Raw genomic sequence first — 6,185 nt, forward strand, 5'->3', positions numbered from 1 at the left:
AGCAGCAGAATCAGGAGTCTACTCGCGGCTGCGGCGGCCGCGGTCCCGGTGGCCGCCATCCCTCGCCGGGTCGCGCTACAGCACGGCTCTCAAGCTCACACACACCGACTCCGCGCTTCTCCCACCGCGACCCAGAAGCATCTGAAGCCCGTTCGCCGCCGCCCCGGGGGTTTTACCCCAACCGGAACTGACTTCACAAACCACGCCCTCCGTCTGCGGCGCCCAATGCTAGCTCGCAGAACCTTATCAAGACACCGCCCCTTGTTCAGTCCACACCAATCAGGGGATGGAAGAGCCAACTCCTCCCGCCCGGTTAGCCGCGCGCCCCCGCCCGGCCCCGCCCCCAGCCGTGGACGGCCCCGCCCCCGCACTGGACCTAGTGGCCGCGAGGCGCGAGGTTGGGCGCAGAGTGGGCCGGGGGCAGCGGTTTTGCAGCCGCGGGGGCTAACTCGGGCCTGTAGCTCCTCGCTCGGTTGTCTATCCTAGCCGCGCTTGTCCGTCAGCCTGCAGCCTCCTAGTAGGGTCACGCCCCGGCCCCCGCCCCTGCGGGGTATTTTTCAGATTCCATTGAGTACCACCCTCTTTTCGGTCTGGAAATGGTTTTATTAAAAACAGGATCACTTGTTAGGAGTCCAGGATGGTTTGCCAAAGGTCGTCCTCCGAGGCGGGGGAAGGACTAAAAGAGACAGCCTTCCTCCTCCCCCGACCCCTGCGCAGGGCGCGCCCCTCTCCCGTGCGCTGCTCCTCCCAGCCTGCTTTGCCCTTTCCTCGCCTCTAAACCGGCGGTGTTTCTACCCTGATGACCTCTGTCCCTTGGTTAGACCTTGTCCTTACCCTTCCTTCCTAGCAGTCGCCCAGGTCAGGGATAGCTGCCTCCCATGGATACTAGTGGTGCAAGGACCATGCTGACCTTAAAGCCCAGGCTCCTTTCCTTGGGTATTTTAAGAAAAGATCATGTTTCTTTCTTCTTCAGTTTAAGAACACTGGCATGAAACCTCTCTCTGCCTTCTTGCCCCACTGCATTTCCACTTCACTGGAAAAACGTTCTGCTGCCCCGTTTCACAATTGGCATGACCTTGCTACATCGAGGGCTCCACTGGTTTTGTTTCCTTTCAGTAGCCTGTGATTTATGTACCACCCTCTGCAGAGACCTGGGACTAGTCCCTTTAGGTTCAACTAAATGAATGGAGAACAGAGTCCCTACCCCCAGGACAGTAGAAAGGAAGAGACAATGTCTGCAGAGGACAGAGTAGGGCAGTGAGATGTCGAGCCTTATTCTGCGCCACTCCCCTACATGCCCAGTTCTCTGTGGTGAGGCTGGCTCTGTCCTATTCCCCAAAGGCAACCAGCACCTTTCCATTTCAGAGCCCTTCCTAACACTGCTCCTGTGCCTGAAGTATTGTCCCCTCAACATCTACCTGTTGGAAACATTTTCTCTCTTCCTCTGTTCAATAGGATGTAATGGCATCCAGTTCCGAATCCTCAGAGGGTTGTTTCCCATTATGGCACATACTTCCCTAGTTATTGCCATCTCTCTCTTAGGCCACTGACAAGACTTGGGTAGTCATGCTTTCCTTGCTGTGCAGACTTCAACAAATGTTTCCCCAGTGTTATTTAACCCATTATCTTGGGTGCTGGTCCTAGTTCTGGAACTGGCATGAATTTAGCTCTTGCGCTGGGCTGAATTTTATCCCATTCCCCCACCAAAGTCATGCACTGAAGTCCTAACCCCTAATGTGATGGTATTTGTAAATGGGGCCTTTGGGAGGTAATCAGGTTTAGATGAGGTAGATGAGGTCGTTGTGGAAGGGGGTCATGATGGAATTAATGTCATTATAAGAAAAGACATCAGAGAGCTTACTCTTGCCTTGTCTCTCCCTCTCTCTCTCCCTCTCTCTCTCCCTCTCTCTCTCCTTTTCTACTGTGTGAGTACACAGCAAAAAGGGAGCCATCTGCAAACCAAGAAGAAGGCCTCACCTGGAAACCAAATTGACACCTTGATCTTGGACTTCCTAGCCTTCAGAACTGAATTCCTGTTGTTTAAGCCACCCAGTGTATGGTATTTTGTTACAACAGCTCAAGCCGACCTATACAGCTGTATACTGATAGACTAGTTCTTTCATCACTTGAGACTTTCTTTTCTTTTCTGTCAAGTGAATATTAAAAGTTGTCAGGCAACCCCTTTGGGTCCCCTCCCACTGTCGGAGCTTTTCTGTCCTCTCAATAAATCATGCTTTCTAAAAAAAAAAGTTGTCTTACTTCACCAGTGTTATTCCATGAAAAATGAACGCACAATGGTGAAAAACAAAAAGAGACTTAAACATAAGAGAGAGAAGCAGGATAAAGCAACATGTTACCAAGTGCAAGTTTATATGAAAGTATGTATGGAAACAGTAGAGTGACTGCATATCTCCCAGTTCTGTTGATCCTTGCATGTGTCATGTTGCCCCCCTGGAACTTGTTTTGTCACTCACAAAATCAGGGACTTGAACTCAGGAATCTCTACATTTCTATTAATCCAAATGCTTAAATAAAAGCAAGTGAAATGACTTGAGTTCAGAGCAGTGGTGTGACTATTTATGCTTTAGGGACTGTATATTCAAGATTGAACTCTAATATCATGAGATGGGACAAGAAATATAGGAAAATTATTCAGGGGGGTCTTCACTCTAAGATTAATTAGGCAGGGCAATCCTTCGGGACCCCTCCTGCTATAGGAGCTTTCGTGTCTTTTTTTTTTAAATTTTTTAATTTAATTTAATTTTTTTTTTAGTTGGAGTCTCACTCCGTCGCCTAGACTGGAGTGCAGTGGCTGCTCACTGCCACTGCAGCCTCAGCCTGCTGGGCTCCAGTGATCCTTCCACCTCAGCCTTCCAATTAGCTGAAACTACAGGCGCACGCTACCACGGCTGGCTAATTTTTGATTTTTTGTAGAGATGAGGTCTCACCAAGTTGCCCAGGTGGGTCTCGAACCCTCAGGCTCAGGCAACCCACTCACCTCAGCCACCCAAAGCGCGGGATTACAGGCTGAGCCACCGAGCCTGGCGATGGAGACTTTATAATGGAACAGCCCTGGTTTAATACAGGTGTTGGAACCACTGTAGTACAGGAAATAAGTATGAATCAATTATATGCCTTGGCCTATTTCTGGTACCCTTTAAATATCTCCTTCCTTCTACCTCAATTCTCTTTTCCCCTCATCCACAGCGGAGTCAGCACTGTTAGTATTAGATTGATGCATAAGTTGTAATGTTTGTTTTTGGCATGGCAACACTGTGGTGTTGGGAGTTTGTCATTTGTCATTTGAAGTGATAATTTTGTGCTTGTGAATATGCCTTGCATTTTGTAGATTTGAAGAAAGTTAGTACTGATTGTGGGCTAAAGAAGATTCAGTGTCAAGTGGGGAAAAAAAAAACAAACACTCCCAACATATTCTGTTTAAGTTTAACAGAGGAGTAAAAGCAGTGGTGGCAACTCAAAATATCTGTGCCAAGTAGGAGGAGAATGCCATCGGGGAAAGCACAGCAAGAAAATGGTTTTGTCGTTTCAAAGAGGGCCACTTTGACCTGAGTGATCCTCCACATTCAGGAAGATCATCAGGCTTTGATGAAGACCGTTTAAATGCTTTAAATCATGATGATCTGCGTCAGTCAACTGTGACCAGTCAACCATCATGTGACATTGGCATTCCATGGGCAAGGAAAAATGCTATGAATTTATGCATCAAACCAATATTTAAGGTTTGGTTTAGGCATTGCCTGCTCATGGAAGTTTTCTGTTCTTCCTCTTGTGCTTCAAGGCTGAATTTGGTGTACCTCCTTTATTCTCCCCCAAACATCCGGTACATATCTCAGTCATACTATTTGTGAACTACTTAGTTAGTATTAGCTTATTTTTCTTACTATCTCCTTATGACGAGTTCCTGGAGGGGACAAACCATGTCTTCTTCATTTCTGTACCTCCATAGACTAGCACTGTGATTGTACTTAATAGATATTCAAAAGATATTTGCTGAATGAATGCAGAACTAAGTGAGCTTTATAGCCCAGTAAAGAGAATAAGACTTACTACTAGGTAAACGTCACCAAGTAACTACCATGCATCTCATGCGGGAGATTTTGCTTGCATTTCACACCTCCATCATCCTCTCATCCCCATAATTTTCTCATCTTCTTTATTTTTGCTAATGGCAGCGTCATCACCATATTCTCCTAGGTCCATGTCTGGACACTTAAAGTTCTTTTTCTTCCTTCTTGCTTCTCCTCCACTCTACTCCACTGACTCCACAAAGAAAGTCATCATTGGCTTAAGAGGAGAACTGGAGATCTTTAGGAAGTGCAGAGGAGGAGGAAGTTGGTTACATCTGTGTAAGGACATTAGGCAAGAATCATAGAGATGATGTCTGAGATTTCCTGGGAATATATACAGGATGTGTATATGTTGTGTCAGGAGAAGACAAGAAGCCTGGAAGAATAAGGCAAGCAATGGCGTGCCACTGGAAAAATAGGAGGCATGCAAAAGAAAATGTGAGTAGTATTTCACTTAATTGGAGCACAGCATTTGTAATACATAATTACAATAGGATGGTTGGTAGGTTTAGCTAAAAGATACTGAGGCATCATAGAAACTTTTGTAAGCCGGGCTCGGTGGCTCAGCCTGTAATCCTGTGCCTTTGGGAGGCTGAGGTGAGTGGATTGCCTGAGCCTGTGGGTTCAAGACCCGCCTGGGCAGCAAGACCTCATCTCTACAATAAATCAAAAAAATCAGCTGGGCATGGTAGCGTATGCCTGTGATTCCGGCTACTTGGAAGGCTGAGGCGGAAGGATCGCCGGAGCCCAGCAGGTCGAGGCTGCGGTGGCCGGGAGCGGCCACTGCACTCCAGTCTGGGTGACAGAGTGAGACTCCAACTCAAAAAAAAAAAAAAGAATTTAATAGAGTTGACTTTTAGGCAACTATATGAGGCAGCTATATGAGGACGCAAGTAGAGCCTGGAGGCAAGGAGGCAGCTAGGAGCGGTCTGTGATCTTGTAGAGAGTCAATATGCAGAGCTAAGAGAGACACGGTGAGGAGGAGGAAGTTGGCAAGACCTCGTGGACTGGAAAGGAGACTGGTGCAAAAGGCAAAATCTGTGGTCTTGGGCAGTCACTAGCCTGGGGAGTCAGTGGAGTAGAGTGGAGGGGAAGGGAGGAGGAATAAAAAGAACTTCAAGTGTACAAACATAAACCTAGGAGAATATGGTAAAGATGTTGCCATTGGCAAAAACAGGGAAGATGAGAAAATTATGGGGATAAGAGGAAGGTAGAAATGTGAAATGCAAGCAAAATCTCCTGTATGAAATGCACGGGAGTTACTTGGGGAAAACACTCAAAGAGGTTAGAATCAGAATTAGAATTTGGGGAGCTACCTACCCAAAAGTTTTAGTTAAATTCATGAGATAGCCAATGAATACTGCAACAAAATGTAGAAAGAAGCCAGAAGGATATATTACTTTTCTATTTAATATTTTTCATTACAAATAAAGTGAAAAACTAGAAGAAATCAAATAGAATGAAGACTAAGAAAGGACCACTGTACTTGGTGATCATTAACTTGGTCATTCGTCATTTCTTGGTGAGGATAAAAGCTACTTGCAGGAGGTAAAGGCTTAAGTGGCTCAGAGGAAGGAGAGCTAACAAGTGCAGTTGTGTCTTCCAAGACGTTTCCTGTTGAAAGAGCAAACAAACTAGGAGAGTAGGTCTTGTAGGGTATTGGTGGGGGTTTTGTTGTTGTTGTTTGTCACTGATAAGAAGGCACTGGAAGAAGGGAAGAAACTAAAAATGCAAGAGAGACAGTTGAGATCTGTAATATGTATATTATCCCTATTTTACAGATAAGAACACAGTTGCTCAGAGAAGTTAAATAACTTGTCAACAGCTGAAACCAGTACTAGCAGAGAAGGAAATTGAATCCTAGGCTTTCTAACTCAGAAACTTACGATCTTCTTTTTTTTTTTTTTTCTTTGAGTTGGCGTCTCACTCTGTCCCCCAGACTGGAGTGCAGTGGCCACTCCCGGCCACTGCAGCCTCGACCTGCTGGGCTCCGGCGATCCTTCCGCCTCAGCCTTCCAAGTAGCTGAAACTACAGGAGTGTGCTACCACACCCAGCTCATTTTGATTTATTGTAGAGATGAGGTCTCACCAAGTTGC

The 6,185-nt window shown here is 46.3% G+C and overlaps 1 protein-coding gene across 1 annotated transcript in view; it reads right to left on the reverse strand.

Annotated features, from left to right (window-relative positions):
- APLP2 (amyloid beta precursor like protein 2) overlaps positions 1 to 137 on the reverse strand; it is a 71,175-nt gene extending 71,038 nt beyond the window's left edge. Inside the window, exon 1 of the mRNA XM_008057889.2 lies at positions 23 to 137. The gene's annotated coding sequence lies outside the window, so the exon portion shown is untranslated. The remainder of the gene's footprint in view (positions 1 to 22) is intronic.
- Positions 138 to 6,185: the final 6,048 nt, after the last annotated feature.

The sequence above is a fragment of the Carlito syrichta genome, unplaced genomic scaffold, assembly GCF_000164805.1.
Source record: "Carlito syrichta isolate Samal-C Ts95f unplaced genomic scaffold, Tarsius_syrichta-2.0.1 Scaffold303153, whole genome shotgun sequence".
Classification (NCBI taxonomy): domain Eukaryota; kingdom Metazoa; phylum Chordata; class Mammalia; order Primates; family Tarsiidae; genus Carlito; species Carlito syrichta.